The 15,930-nt window shown below is 41.8% G+C and overlaps 2 pseudogenes; both read left to right on the top strand.

Annotated features, from left to right (window-relative positions):
* The first annotated feature begins 6,605 nt into the window (after window positions 1-6,605).
* LOC109465593 lies at window positions 6,606-9,148 on the top strand (annotated as a pseudogene).
* A 32-nt stretch (window positions 9,149-9,180) lies between these two features.
* On the top strand, window positions 9,181-15,324 carry LOC109465597 (annotated as a pseudogene).
* The last annotated feature ends 606 nt before the right edge of the window (window positions 15,325-15,930 follow it).

A 15,930-nucleotide genomic window follows, 5' to 3' on the forward strand; every position in this document is an offset into this window, starting at 1 on the left:
GGGGTCACAGAAAGTAGGGTCATCCGGGGCAGAGAGGTCTTACCAAGGGTTTCCAGGAATGTGGGCATAGATGTGGGTCAGAGACATGCCTGTGGACATTCCATTCCTGTGGACAAAATGCCTGTACCATTCCTAGAATTCTTGCAAACTGCACACAATACTGTACCATTAGGCTCCTCCCTGAGACGTCGCCAAAAACATGAAAGAAGAGTCCATTGGACGCAATCCTCCTTGAAGTAGTTTGCTGTGTTGCTAAGGTGCTTACTGGGATTAGTGGCCTTTGTCCGAATTTTTAAGGCCGGGTCACACCATTGTTATCCTTAATATTTACATTCGCATATTGATGGCGTTACTAAGTAATTAATTTATGGGTTTACGGAAATACCTTGGCTGCCTGCCAGGCCTGGCTACCTTGTCTGTCTACCAGGCCTGGCTAGCACGTCAGGCTACTCAAATCCACCATTCATATCCTCACGAAAGATAAGGCGTCCAAGCAGCTGCGCTCTCTAGCGAAATGCATGGAAACTACACCCATTACATCTGTACGTACGGGTACCCCTTACACACAGCAAGAAATCTACAGGGAAAGTAGGGATAAACTGATCTAGATATTATTTTTTGAAGTTTCAATATGTCAAGGGTAATAAACGGTAACAGGCAAGACAGTTTTAAGTCACCTTATTACCAAACTTCTCGCATTATGCTTCAAATCATAACACCGTCAATCTTTTTATTTTATTTTCTTCATTGTAGGTAACGACATGGACAAGACAAGCGACAAGCTTTCTGCTGAAGGGACGTCTACAGCACATACTGACGACAAGAAAGAAAGCGGGAAGGACGGAAAGAATGCACCCGACAAGAAGGCATCGTCACGTCAACATGCAAAAGCCCATAAAAGACGCAAGGCCCCGTCTAAAGCACATCTTGTTAGAAAAAGAGTCAGAAAAGAGGCGTGCAATGAGTGTGAGTTCATGGCCACTTGTAAAGCTGCCCTAGCTAAGCACATGGCAAAACACACCGGTAACAAACCATTTAAGTGTGACCAGTGCGACTTTGCTACTACGGCGAAATATACTCTAGACGTACACAAGGCTAAACGCACCGATGACAACCTCTTCATATGCGAAGAGTGCGGCTATAGAACGATGAGCAAAACTTGGTTAACTGTTCATATGAAAAAAATACATGGGAAAACACAAACTGTTAGAGAAAGACCCAGAAAACTCCCTTGGAGTGAGTGTGAGTACGTGGCCACTTGTAAGTCTAGCCTAGCTAGGCATATGACAACACACACTGGTGAAAGATCATTTAAGTGTGACCAGTGCGACTATTCTGCTAAGCTGAAATATAACCTAGATATGCACACGGCTCAGAAACACACCGGTGACAAACGCTTCGTATGCGACGAGAGTGGCTATAGAACGGTCAGCAAGTCTTACTTAACTGTACACATGAGATATCATACGGGCGAGAAACCGTACAAATGTGACCAGTGTGATCATTCTACTGCAAGGAAAGAGGACTTGGCCCAGCACATGATTAGACGCCACACAGGACTCAAACCCTTTATGTGTGGGGAGTGCGGATACAGGACGGCTAGCAGATCTGATCTGTGTCGACACATCACAAAACATACGGGCGATAAACGCTATAAGTGTGAAGAGTGCGGTTTTGCTGCTGCGCGGAAAGGCACTTTAAACGTCCACATGCTCAAACACACCGGTGAGAAACGCTTCTCGTGTGAAGATTGCGGTTACAAAACGACCACCAAGTTTGCGCTAACCCGTCACATCAGAAAGCACACCGGTGAAAAGCCGCACATGTGTTGGGAGTGTGGATTTAGGTGTTCCGCCAAGACTAATCTAGCCCATCACATGAGAAAACATACGGGAGAAAAACCGTACAAATGTGACCAGTGCGACTATTCTACTGCTTATCTGACGTCCTTGCAGCAACACGTGGCGAGTCATAGTGGACTCAAACCCTACATGTGTGATGAGTGCGAATACAGGACGGCTTTCAAGTCTAACCTATCCATGCATCTGAGCAAAACATCATTCGAGTGAGAAGCCATTCAAATGTGACCAGTGTGACTATTCGGCAGTGATCAAATACGATTTGGATCACCACATGTTAAAACACACCGGAGAAAAGCCCTACATGTGCGGACAGTGCGGATACAGGACAGTTAGCCGGTCTAGCCTTACCAAACATGTCAATACTCATCTAGCTTCGAAACCCTACAAATGTGACCATTGCGACTATTCTTGTGCACAGAAAGGTCATTTAGCCACACACATCGCTAACCATACCGGGGAAAAAACCTACAAGTGCGAGGAGTGTGGATACAGTACGGCTGTCAAATCCGCCCTTACCAAACATATGCAAAAACACTTAGCAACAAAACCCTACAACTGTGACCAGTGTGACTATTCTACTATACAAAAAAGCCATCTAGAGCGGCACATGGCCCAACACGCGGGAATAAAACCCTGCATGTGTGGAATCTGTGATTATAGGACGAACCAAAAGTGTGATCTAACGAAGCACATGAGAAAACACACCGGAGAAAAGCCCTACAGGTGTGACCAGTGCGACGTTGCCTTTGTAACAAAACGGACCTTAAACAGACACCTCACAAAAGCCCCACATGTATAAACATATATCATCTGTCGCGCATATGACCGCCATGACCTGGTTCCACCGGCCAGGACAACGGCCACTGGGAGGACCTTAAGAAATGGAACTGCACTTACAGTACCAGCGGCCCGTACGAAAAGACTGAAAAACTCTTTCTTACACAGGGCAATATGCCTGTACAATGAGTCTTCGTAGAAAGACTCTTAGGACTCTCTGGTCTTTACTCTAGTGCCCATGTGAGGCTGTTGTAATGTTGTTTTTTTGTTTCAGCATGTTTTTGTACAGGCTGCAAGGTTAGTTTTTATGAATAAACTGTTGAAACTGTTGGAACTTATATGAAGAACCATACAGGAAAAAAACACAGCCAGTTTGTGACTGTAGTTCTTTTTAGTCGAACACACAGGTGAAAAAGGAAAAATGTGAAAAGAAAATCCGTCCTCAAACCCCATTGTACAGTTATTTACATGTTGTGAACTTAGTAACTGCCTAGTGCCCAATTTGTATTATCTTATTGCAATCTAATGAGAGTCTGATAACTACTTAGTAAACCCTGTATTATATTGACCATGTAAATATAGTAAAAGGATGGCGATTAGGCCAGATAGCTTTTAGATAAATTGTTGCTTTTAGATAGCTTTCTGAAACTAAGCGATTTAATAACTGATTTATAGTTCTGTATTAATTTATAATATCGTAATAGCTAAAGTCTGTTTTCTTGTTACCTGGACGTTACCCACGTTTTGTGATGTAATTTTTATTTTATGTCTAGTAGTGACGTGAATATAAGCATATTGCGTGAGTGCGTTACCACTGTGTATTGTATTGTATTGTTTGCATGTTGAAATAGAAAAAGATAGCTTGTTATTAGTATAGGAGTACAGATAAGTTCTTTGGTACTCTGTGCCTTGATATTGTATAGATAGCAAACGCACGGACACATTTAATTAGCTTGTGAGCGTTAGGCTAATTAGTGCTATTATCATTGCAATAATTATAAATGCTATAATTATTGCTATATGCTCTTAAAATTTTATAGATTGCAAACGCATGGTTTTCAGCACAAACACCTTTAATTATCTTGTTAGCGTTAGGCTAACAAGACATCTGTTACCTAATGATATGTTAATGTATCTGAATTGTCTATTGCTTCTAATTGTTTACTGTCTTGTTATGAGGGTTAGCCATTTATAATAGCCTCCGGCTAGTTTGGCAGTCCTGATTGTATACTAGTATTTGTTTATACAGCTTGATAATACAAATCACAGTCTAATTTGTTTTCATTAGGTTATAATGATATGGTGCAAAAAGAAAATAAATACACGTAAACCATTGTAAACTGGCTGTGCATGTTTGTATTCATTTAGGTCACGAGGTAAAATGAGCTAACATATACAAACAAATAAATCATTCCTACTAGTACTTAGGCCACAACAAGTAAATTTAAATTCTATGGATGACATCCTCCGCAGACTCCAAATCTAATGCGAGCGGGCGAAAAAAAAACAAGGCGAGCCGATAAAAACAAGGTTCCTACATTTTGAAATTTTGACTTAATCATTGTATAAATGGTTTTGATTCAGTAGGGACATTTCACTGCATCAAAGTAAGAAACAAAACATTAATTCAGAGCCTTTTCTTGTCTCCTCTCTTTATAGTTATCTGCCGTCCACCCCTCCGGTATGGCAACAGACATGGTGTCCACTGTCAGAATAGCCTGGAATCCATCTAGTCTCCACCAGACTTCTTTTGCGGGGTGAATAAATCGTAGAAATATGCCTAAAAATGGTATTAATTGGCCAGAGAAGGTAGCCGGCATGTCTTAAAAGTGCAACAGAAGCTTTCGCCAAGGTGCCAATTAAAGAACTCACCGGCAAAAGCCTGTCAATGCCATTACTGTTTGATGTCACTGTGTTATTCTTTTGCCAATGTAATGGCTTATTTTCAGTTGTCATGATCAGTAGTGTACTCTCCACTGTTAAGTTAACAATACCAGTGTCAGTGATTTTATATCACGATCGATGGATGCTCCGAAGCCTTCTGATTAGAGCTAGAGGTTATGTGTAAAATGCGACAGTGTAGTAGTTAGATAATTGCAGGACATCGTTCATTTAACGTCAATGTGCCATTGTCAGTCTGTTATAGAACGTAGTCAACTACATGTAGTTTTGGTTGTTTTAGTATCTGTATATACACTTGATCTTTAGCGTTTGGTTACAGTTGCAACATGTTAGTATTGCATCAAAATGTTTGTTTTACTGCAGTTCTGTAAGGTAGAGGTAGCTTAGAGTTTTGTCAACTTTTTGCATCTTAGTTTCAACAATATAGGGCGTTATGTGCCGTGTTTATTGGTCACCATCGCCGTCGTTTAATTCATGTTGTGCTCTTTTTCCTAAGGATGTTGTCTGATTTCTCCTATGCAAATCATCAGCCGACGTAACATGGTGCATTTGCCATCTTGACCAAGTTGTCCTCTTTAAGTTTCCTAATTGTTAAGGGTGTTGCCCGCTATTCAAGTCATTATGGGTTCACCACACCACGAAGTGGTGGTGAACCCATATTGCTTTTTCTGATGTTTCTTCTCCTCCTTCTCCTTCTCCTTCTTCTCCTGCCATTTTTTAAATGGATTCAGCTTCTTTATTTTAGGGCCTAAGGTCCTGAAATTTGGTATGGAGGTACAGTGGGCAAATACCCCTAGGCGTTTTTTTTAATTTTTGTGATGCAGGCTTTTAGAATGGTTTTATTTCAGTTTTTTGGCTGTGTTATAGCAAATGTATTACTGTGTTAGTGTGCCGTGTTTACCACGTCTGGGCATGAGTCATCACAATGGAATGCAGGGCATCAACCAATAGGCATGCAGCTTTCCTCTATACTTCTTGCTGATTGGCTGTTGGGATTTAACTTGATTAACACCTGCACAGAGCATTTCCACCTGCACAGAGCATTTCTTGCTGATTGGCTGTTGGGATTTAACTTGATTAACACCTGCACAGAGCATTTCCATACTGACAGTATGTCTTTATTCAAGTGTTTTGGTAGGTATTTCAAGCTTTTCTGCTCCAGCATTGGAATGCGGGGCATGGAACGTTTTTTTTTTTTTTTTTTAATTTTGAAAATCAACAGTTTGCATTATGCAATTAAAAATCCTAACCAATAAAGTAGGGAATAGCTATCCAACTGTTGTTTTAGTTGTATGTTACTTCATATTATAGTTATATCAATGTAAATCATTGTTTTCCCTTGTGTTTCTCATTCTTTCCCTGCCATGTGGTAAAATGTGGTGAACCCATCGCTGTATTTGCTCCAAAGCAAATATTGGCCTTTCTAGTTTTAGATTTTTATTTGTTTGGACTATAAAGGGTGAAAAATTAGTTTGTTTTTACTCACAATTGTTTTTTAATACTAGCATATTAATTTGAACACGTAAGCTTACAACCTATAAGACATTTGTTCTGAAATGGATGTTGTTCAGTCTTCAAACATTTATCGACTCTAAATTTTAATTCTTGGTCAGACGCGCCAGACAAAATCTCTCCAAAGTCGTTGTTCAACCACCTGACGTGTTTTGTGCAAAATAGGTTAGAGCTACAAGGCATTGATCGTATTCATGGTTGGTTGTCTCTATTGAAGAATTTACTAACAGCTTTAAAACTAGGTGTTTGATACATTTTCAAACTACTAAAATGGTACTTTCAGTTTTCAGATTTAACAGTTTGCCGACACGCAACATCGCCCATTGTATGCAGACAAGTGTCCCTTTGATCTCAGTTTGAACAATAAGATGAAACACCTAACATGCATGTTGTTGTCTTTATCGTTATTGTCTAACTGATTGTATCTTTATCTAATGATGTTGTCTGATTTCCCTTATGCAAAACAGTACATGTAACAATATACTTTCCTCTGTTTCGTAATCAAGTATAACCCACCGGACCGGTTTATCCACCCACTCAGTCCCTATATAAACGCGTCCCTGACTGATCTGTTTCTGTCAGTACTGACTCTGCAGCCGTGAGGATCTGTGTCGTCGTGAAAATATCGTGCAGTACTTTGGACCTCGAGCGTCTGTGAATCTTCAAGTTGGTAAGGATCGACTTTGATTATGTTTTCCTAATCTATGTATGACCAAGACCATGTTGCAGGTCACACAATGCATTGTACATGTGTGAAACACCAGTATGTGTGTCTACATTTTGACCTACTTTTTATACTTAAACCGGCCTAATGTCCGTTTTAGAGTATAGTATAGTAGAGTAGAGACTTCAGTTAGTTAGACATCTGTCCAGTTATTGATTTAATATTGCTAAGCCATGCATTTTTCGGTATCTCCTTCCTACCATTTAAACCGGATTTACCGCCACATAAACCCAACCAGTTTCTATAAACCAGAATAGTTACTGTAATGTAATTGGCATGTTTAGGTGCATTTGTCGCTATGAGAGTTATACAACATCTTGACTTCGTTAAATCTGATATATTGAATTTTACATGATATTTGGGTTTCTTCTTGCAGTTTAACATGGCTACCCGAGCTGTATCTCATTTGAACGAGGGAGAGAGCAGATTTGGAGAGCAGAGGACTCCTGGTACACACAAGTGCAGCGAGTGTGACAAGGAGTTTCGCTTCCCCAGTCAGTTGAAGAGACACACGCGGTTTCACACAGGCGAGAAACCTTATCGATGTGAGGAATGTAACAAAAGCTTCAGTCTGCTGAGTCATCTGAAACGACACGTGCAGACTCACACAGGTGAGAAACCTTACCGATGTGAGGAATGTAACAAAAGCTACAGTGAGCTGAGTCATCTGAAACGACACATGCAGACTCACACAGGTGAGAAGCCGTATCAATGCGAGGAATGTAGCAAGTGCTTCATTACGATGGATCAAGTGAGGTCTCATATCAGGACCCATACCGGTGAAAAACCCTACACGTGTGAGGAGTGCAACAGACAGTTCAGCGAGCTGACTAATCTGAACAGGCACGTGCGAACTCACACAGGTGAGAAACCGTACAGTTGTGAAGAATGCAACAAGGAGTTCAGTCAGCTGGGTAATCTAAAAACTCACATGCGGACTCACACAAGAGAGAAACCCTACAAGTGTGAAGAGTGCAGCAGGCAGTTCAGTCAGCTGGGTAGTCTAAAGGAGCACATGAGAATTCACACTGGCGAGAAACCGTACAGATGTGAGGAGTGTTCAGTACGCTAAATAACTTGAAGACTCACATGCGGACTCACACTGGTGAGAAACCGTACGTATGCAAGGAGTGCAGGAAGCAGTTTAGTCAGCTGGCAAATCTAAAGAAGCACATGCGGTCTCACACAAGAGAAATCGAACACGTGTGAAAATGCAACTAAAACAACGATTTTACATCACGATCGACGCATGCCCTGTATATATACTAGTAGTCTGTTTCAGAGAACTAGAAGTACAATGTAGTGTGTAAAAAGGCGAGAGTGCAGTATTTCGACACTCTGTAAACAAGTTTTCTTCTTGTCTCGATCACTATCGTTGTATGCTCCGTAGTAGCGTTATTAGATCTAGAAGTGCTTCAAGTACAGTGTAAAATACGAATGTGGAGTGTTTGGACAATAGTGACAGAGATTCACGTGGTAATTATAAGACACCGTTCGTTTAACGTCTGTCAATTAGTTGTCTCTGGTTGTTTTAGGTACTATTGTGTGGTATGATTTGAGTCAGTAGTGAGGTTTTAGATCACTTTTAGCAATGTGACCTGAGCTCTTATTTACTGTTTTCTTTCAGTAGTGTACTCTCTACATGACTAAATGGTGAAATAAACAATGCATGTTCCCTAGCCTGTTGATTAGAACTAGAAGTCTTGTGTAAAATGCGACTGTGGACTGTTTAGACTATAGTGACAGAGTAGTTACACGGTAGAAGACCGTTCGTTTGACATGAAGGCACATGTCCGTCTGTTATAGCACTCAATAGTCCACTTTCCAGGTAAAACTAATTTTCGTTGATTTGCTTTTAAGTAACCGCAGTATACTTTATTCTTAGAATGTAAAATCTCGAGTTAGGTAGCAGCATATATGTTAGTTCTAGATGCAGTGGAGTGTTGTTTGTTTTTAAGTGTTCTGTAAGTAGCTGTAGGTGTTAGAGATTTGTTAACTTTCTGCCTCTTTGCTTCGCCAATAAATAGAAACACGTAATGTTGTGCCTACCTATCTTCTTTAATGATCTTTTTCCAAAGGATGTTGTCTAATTTCCCCCTATGCAAATCAGCGCATGTAACATGATAATTTCAACAATAAATTCCGACACGTAATACTAGTATGTTGTTGTTTTATTGATCACCAACTTTATTGTTAGTCTCCAGCTCGGTCTCTGTTTTCTGCGAACGATGTTGTCTGATTCTTCCCTATGCAAATCAGCATGGTGCTTTCCTTTGTGTCTTAATCGAGTAAAACCCACCGGACCGGTTTTATCCACCCACTCAGTCCCTATATAAACGCGTCCCTGACTGCTCTGTTTCTGTCAGTACTGACTCTGCAGCCGAGGATCTGTGTCGTCGTGAAAACATCGTGAAGTACTTTGGAGCGTCAGTGCGTCTTGGTAAGTCCGGAATATGACTTTGTTTTCCTATATTTTTCTATGTATGACCAAGACCATGTTGCAATGCATTGTAAATGTGTAAAGAACCATTTGTGTGTCCACGTTTCGATTAACTTTTCATACTTACCCATGTTAACCGGCCTAGAGTCCGTTTTAGAGTTTAGTGGTATAGTGGAGTAGAGACTTCAGTTTAGGACGTCTGTCTTTCCTGGAAACTCTTATTTTGTCCCTCAAATACATTGTCTCCTTGCAAAACCGGAGTGTCCATTTGTTTTTAAAATCAAATCTCTAAATGTTGAATTTTACATGTCCTGTAGGTTCGACATGGCGACAGCTGAATTCCGTCTGAAACAAGCGGAGAGAGAGAATGGGCGCGGAGAGCAGGGTTCTCGTCCCCACAAGTGTAGCGAGTGCGGCATGTCGTTTCGCTTTCCAAATGACTTGAAGAAACACTTGCGGACTCACACCTGTGAGAAACCGTACCGGTGTGAGAAATGTAACAAATGCTTCAGTCATAGTAATATGACGGCTCACATGCGGACTCACGCGGGTGAGAAACCGTATCAATGTGAGGAATGTAGCAGATGCTTCAGGACGCTGGCTTGCCTGAGAAGGCATATCAGGACCCACACCGGTGAGAAACCCTACACGTGTGAGGAGTGCAGCAGACAGTTCAGTGATCTGGGTAATCTGAAGAAACACATGTGGACTCACACGGGTGAGAAACCGTACAGGTGCGAAGAGTGTGACAAACTTTTCAGTCTGCCGGGTAATCTGAACAGACACATGCGGACTCACACAGGTGAGAAACCGTACAGGTGTGAGGAGTGTGGCAGGCAGTTTAGTCTGCTTTATAATCTGAAGAAACACATGCAGACTCACACAGGTGAGAAACCGTACAGATGTGAGGAGTGTGGCAGACAGTTCAGTGAGCTGGGTAGTCTGAAGAAGCACATTCGGACTCACACTGGTGAGAAACCATACAAATGTGAGGAGTGCAGTAGGCAGTTCAGCGAGCTGGGACATCTAAAGGAGCACGTGCGGACTCACACTGGTGAAAAACCGTACAGATGTGAGGAGTGCAGTCGGTCGTTTAGTACACTGTCATATCTAAAGAGACACATGCGGACTCACACAGGTGAGAAACCGTACAGGTGTGAAGAGTGCAGCCGGTCGTTTAGCACACTGTCAAATTTAAAGATGCACGTGCGGGTTCACACAGGTGAGAAACCCTACAGATGTGAGGAATGCAGCAAGCAGTTTAGCAGGCTGGGTAATCTAAAGACTCACATGCGGACTCACACTGGTGCAACCGCACATGTGTGAGGAGTGCGGCGTGTGTTTTGTTGGGCCGATTGATCTAAAGAGACACATGCGTCTCTTTAGATCATCGCCTATTAAGGATCCCATTTGAACACACACCGGCGAAAGCCTGCCAACGTCTTTGTAAAGGTTACTGGGTGGGATCGTTTTAACTGTTCATGCTGTTTGATCTTATTTTATTATTCTCTTGCAAGTGAAACCCCCTTTTTCACTGTTTTTTCTGTAAGTGTCAGTGCTAGAAGTCGTGTATAAAATACGACAGTGTAGTGTTTAGAATTAGACAATGGCTACATGGATATGGTAGGGCACCGTTGGTTTAGCGTCAATGTGTCATTGTCCGTCTGTTATAGAACGTAGTCAACTACATGTAGTTTTCCTTGGTTTAGTATCTGTAAATGCACTAGATCTTTTGCGTTTGGTTACAGTTGCAGCATGTTAGTTAGTATTGCATCAAAATGTTTGTTTTACTGCAGTTCTGTAAGGTAGAGGTAGCTTAGAGTTAGAGATTTGTCAACTTTTTGCGTCTCAGTTTCAACAATAAAACGCGTCATGTGCCTTATTTATTTGTCATCCTCGCTGTCTATGCTGTACCTGTTTTCCTAAGGACGTTCTCTGACTCCTCAGACAAATCAGCACACGTAACATGGTGCGTTCACCATCTTGACCAAGTTGTCCTCTTTTCCTAATAAACCGTATCAATGTGAGGAATGTAGCAGGTGGTTCGTTACGCTGGTCCAACTGAGGTCTCATATCAGAACCCACACCGCGGTGAGAAAACCTACACGTGTGAGGAGTGCAGCAGGCAGTTCAGTCAGCTGGGTAATCTAAAGACACATATGCGGACTCACACAAGTGAGAAACCGTATAGATGTGAAGAGTGCGGCAGGCAGTTCAGTAGGCTGGATATATAGTCTGAAAATTCACATGCGGACTCACACAGGTGAAAAGCAGTACAAGTGTGAAGAGTGCAGCAGGCAGTTCAGCAGGCTGGGTACTATGAAGAAGCACATGAGAACTCACACTGGTGAGAAACCGTACAGATGTGAGGAGTGTGGCAGACAGTTCAGCGAGCTGAATCACTTAAAGAGACACATCCGGACTCACACTGGTGAGAAAACGTACAAGTGTGAGAAGTGCGGCAAGCAGTTTAGTCGGCTGTCAAATCTAAAGAGACACATAAGGAGTCACACTGGTGAGAAACCGTACAGATGTGAGGAATGTGGCAAGCAGTTCAGCATTCTAAGTAACTTGAAGACTCACATGAGGACTTACACAGGTGAGAAACCGTATAGATGCAAGGGATGCAGCAAGCAGTTTAATTAGCTGTCTCATCTGTGGAAACATATGAGGACTCACACTAGTAAAGTCTAGTATTTACTGTTTTTCTATTAGTAGTGTGCTGTCTACACGACTCCATTGTCAAGTAAACAATAGCGGTGTTTTAATGTACAAGCGATGCATGCTCCATAGCCTGTTGATTAGAGCTAGAAGTCGTGTTTGAAATGCAAACGTGTAGTATTTACTACACTATAGACAATAGATACATGGTAGGACACCATTCGTTTGACCACAAGTTTTGTGTCATTATAACTTAGTCAACTACATGTACAAATACAGGCAAGAAAATATACTAGATCCGTAGCGTTTTGTGAAGCATTCATGGAAATGTAGTTTTCTTTGTTTTAGCATCTGTAAATATACTAGATTTTTAGCGTTTAGTTATGGTTGCAGCACATTGATGTTGTTTGTAAAATGTGAAATATAAAAAAAGTGAACTGTTGTTATAAAAAAAGTGAACTCTTTCCAGTGTTCTGTTATCTAGAGGTAGCTGTTAGAGATTTGTCAAATTTTTGCATCTCAGTTTCAACAATAAAGCGCGTTATGTGCCGTATTCATTGGTCACCATCGTCGTCATTTTTCCATGTTCCCTGTCTCCATGCTCTTTACCCTTTAGACCAGTGTGTAACATATATCTCGTAACTAGTCATCATCATCATTACAGCACCCCCTTCGTAAATATCTTCTTCTTTTTTTGTAATTTTACTTCGTCTCTATTTTACTATAATTGTATTAACTATAGCATGGACAATCGTTTAAATGATATACCAGAAAAATTCAATATTCGACAAGGCGTCCGTAACAACAGAATCCTGGAGCCGGGTGATCAGGTTTGTCACCTTTAACCTTTGCCCTCGATTGGTTTGACCTACGCTGACGCTGAACCACCATTTTTGAGCCGTGCGTGTGGTGTCATTGTTCTCCCCAATCTGAGGCGATTTCCATCTTACTTCGGCCCTATATCAACTCTGGGCAGTTTTGAAAGACAGGTAAGACCTTTGTTGACCACCTACTCCCGCTGTGGCGGTACCAGGTACTTCAAATCGGTCGTGAATCGCGTGATACGAGAAAATGTCCTTGACATAGAACAAGGGCATTTATATATAATATACAGTGAGACAGAGTGGACTGGTAACATGATAGTTTCAACAATACATTCAGAGATGTAATGTGTTGATGTGTTTATTAATCACCATCTTTATTATAAGTCTCCAAGTTGGTCTTTTTTGTCTGCGAACGATGTTGTCTGATTCTTCTCCATGCAAATCAGCATGGTGCTTTCCTTTGTGTCTTAATCGAGTAAAACACACCGGACCGGTTTTATCCACCCACTCAGTCCCTATATAAACGCGTCCCTGACTGCTCTGTTTCTGTCAGTACTGACTCTGCAGCCGAGGATCTGTGTCGTCGTGAAAACATCGTGCAGTACTTTGAAGCGTCAGTGCATCTTGGTATGTATGAATTTTCAGACCACATGGTCTTTTGCTACATGCCTAGCAGTATGGAGTCATTTTAACTTATTGATTCTAGAGTTCCACATCCGCCTATTTCCTGCATGTCTAGCTAACTGTCATGTTTAGGTGCATTTGTCAGTATGCAACTGACCCCTTTGAAGCTGATATATTTACTTAAATGCAATTTTGATTTTTTTCATTTCTGCAGGATCAGTAGTTTACCATGGCCACCGGATATGCATCTCATTTGAACGGAGAGAATATGCATGGGGAGCAGGATGCTCCGCGTACCCACAAGTGTAGCGAGTGTGGCAAGGAGTTTCGTTACCCGAGTCATCTGAAGCAGCACATGCGGACTCACACAGGTGAGAAACCCTACCGGTGCGGGGAGTGCGGCAAGCAGTTCAGCCAGGTAGGCCATCTGAACGAACACACGAGAACTCACATTGGTGAGAAACCGTACAAATGCGAGGAGTGCAGCAGGCAGTTTAGTCAGTTGTCAAGTCTAAAGACTCACATGCGGACTCACACAGGTGAGAAACCTTACAGATGTGATGACTGTGGCAAGCAGTGCAGCACGCTGGGTAATCTGAAGAGCCACATGCGGACTCACACAGGTGAGAAACCCTACGCGTGTGGAGAGTGCAACAGACAGTTCAGCACTCAATGTAGTCTGAAGACTCATATGACGATACACACGGGAGAGAAACTCTACAGGTGTGAGGAGTGCGACCGGTCTTTTAGCACACTGTCAAAACTGAAGATGCACATTCGCACTCACACTGGGGAAAAACCGTACAAATGTGAAGAGTGTGGCAGACAGTTCAGTGAGCGGGGTACTCTGAAGAAGCACATGCGTGCTCACACAGGTGAGAAACCCTACAGTTGTGACGAGTGCAGCAGACAGTTCCGTCAGTTGAGTCATCTGAAGACACACATGCAGACTCACACTGGCGAGAAACCGTACGAATGTGAGGAATGCAGCCAGTCGTTTAGAAAACTGTCAGATCTAAACAGACATGTGCGGACTCATACTGGTGAGAAACCGTACAGCTGTGAGGAGTGTAGCAGGCAGTTCAGCAGGCTGGTCCATCTAAAGGACCACATGACAACTCATACGGGTGAGAAACCGTATAGATGTGAAGAATGCAACCGACAGTTTAGCAGGCTGAGTAGTCTAAAGGAGCACACGAGAACTTACACAGGTGAGAAACCGTACAAATGTGAGGAGTGTGGCAAGCGGTTCAGTACGCTAAGTAACTTGAAGACTCACATGCGGACTCACACTGGTGAGAAACCGTACGTATGCAAGGAGTGCAGGAAGCAGTTTAGTCAGCTGGCAAGTCTAAAGAAGCACATGCGGTCTCACACAAGAGAAAGCGAACACGTTTGAAAATGCAACAAAAACGACGATTTTGCATCACGATCGACGCATGTCCTGTATATATACTTTTACTAGTAGTCTGTTTAGAACTGGAAGTACAATGCAGTGTGTAAAAGGCGAAAGTGCAGTATTTCGATAACCAGTAGACAATTTTTCTTGTTGTCACGATCATGATCGTTGTATGCTCCGTAGTATCGTTATTAGATCTAGAAGTACTTCAAGTAGAGTGTAAAATACAAATGTGGATTGTGTAGACAATAGTGACAGAGATTCACCGTTCGTTTGATGTCTGTCAATTAGTTGCCTCCGGTTGTTTTGGTTACTCTTGTGTGGTATGATTGGAGTCAGTAGTGAGGTTTGTAGATCACTTTTAGCAATGTGACCTGAGCTTTTATTTACTTTTTTTCAGTAGTGTACTCTCTACATGACTACATTGTGAAATTACCAATGCAATGCATGCTCCCTAGCCCGTTGATTAGAACCAGAAGTCGTGTGTAAAATGCGAATGTGGACTGTTTAGACTGTAGTGACAGAGTTACACGGTAAGAGGCCGTTCGTTTGGCATCAAGGCACATGGTCCGTCTCTTATAGCACTTAACCAGTTTGTTTTCAACTAACTACGGTATACTGTAGAATAAAAAATAAAATAAGTTAGCAGCATACAAGTTTTAAACTAGATTGTTGGTTAATATTGTTTGTTTCATAAGTGTTCTGTAAACTACATATGTAACTGTTAGAGATTTGTCAATTTTCTGCATCTAAGTTTTACAAATAAATCAAAACAAGTACCACACTGTCGTCTTTATTGATATTTTTTCTAAGGGTGTTGCTGTAGCTAATTTACCCCTATGCAAATCAGCACACGTAACATGATAATTTCAACAATAAATTCAATGTTTTTATTAATCACCAACTTTATTGTTAGTCTCCAAGTCGGTCTCTTTTTACTACGAACGATGTTGTCTGATTCTTCCCTATGCAAATCAGCATGGTGCTTTCCTTTGTGTCGTAATCAAGTAAAAGCCACCGGACCGGTTTTGTCCACCCACTCAGTCCCTATACAGGGGGGGGAAATGATACTATCCCATCATCCTTTGCAATACACATCCCACAACACGTGTCCCAGATGGCTGACTGTCAGCACCAGGCATATAGTCTTGTCATGTTTCCTTTAAAAGTGCAGCAATGGCAACAATTTGACCAGTAATTTTTGG

This window comes from Branchiostoma belcheri, unplaced genomic scaffold (assembly GCF_001625305.1).
Source record: "Branchiostoma belcheri isolate BF01 breed outbred unplaced genomic scaffold, Haploidv18h27 scaffold153, whole genome shotgun sequence".
Lineage (NCBI taxonomy): Eukaryota > Metazoa > Chordata > Leptocardii > Amphioxiformes > Branchiostomatidae > Branchiostoma > Branchiostoma belcheri.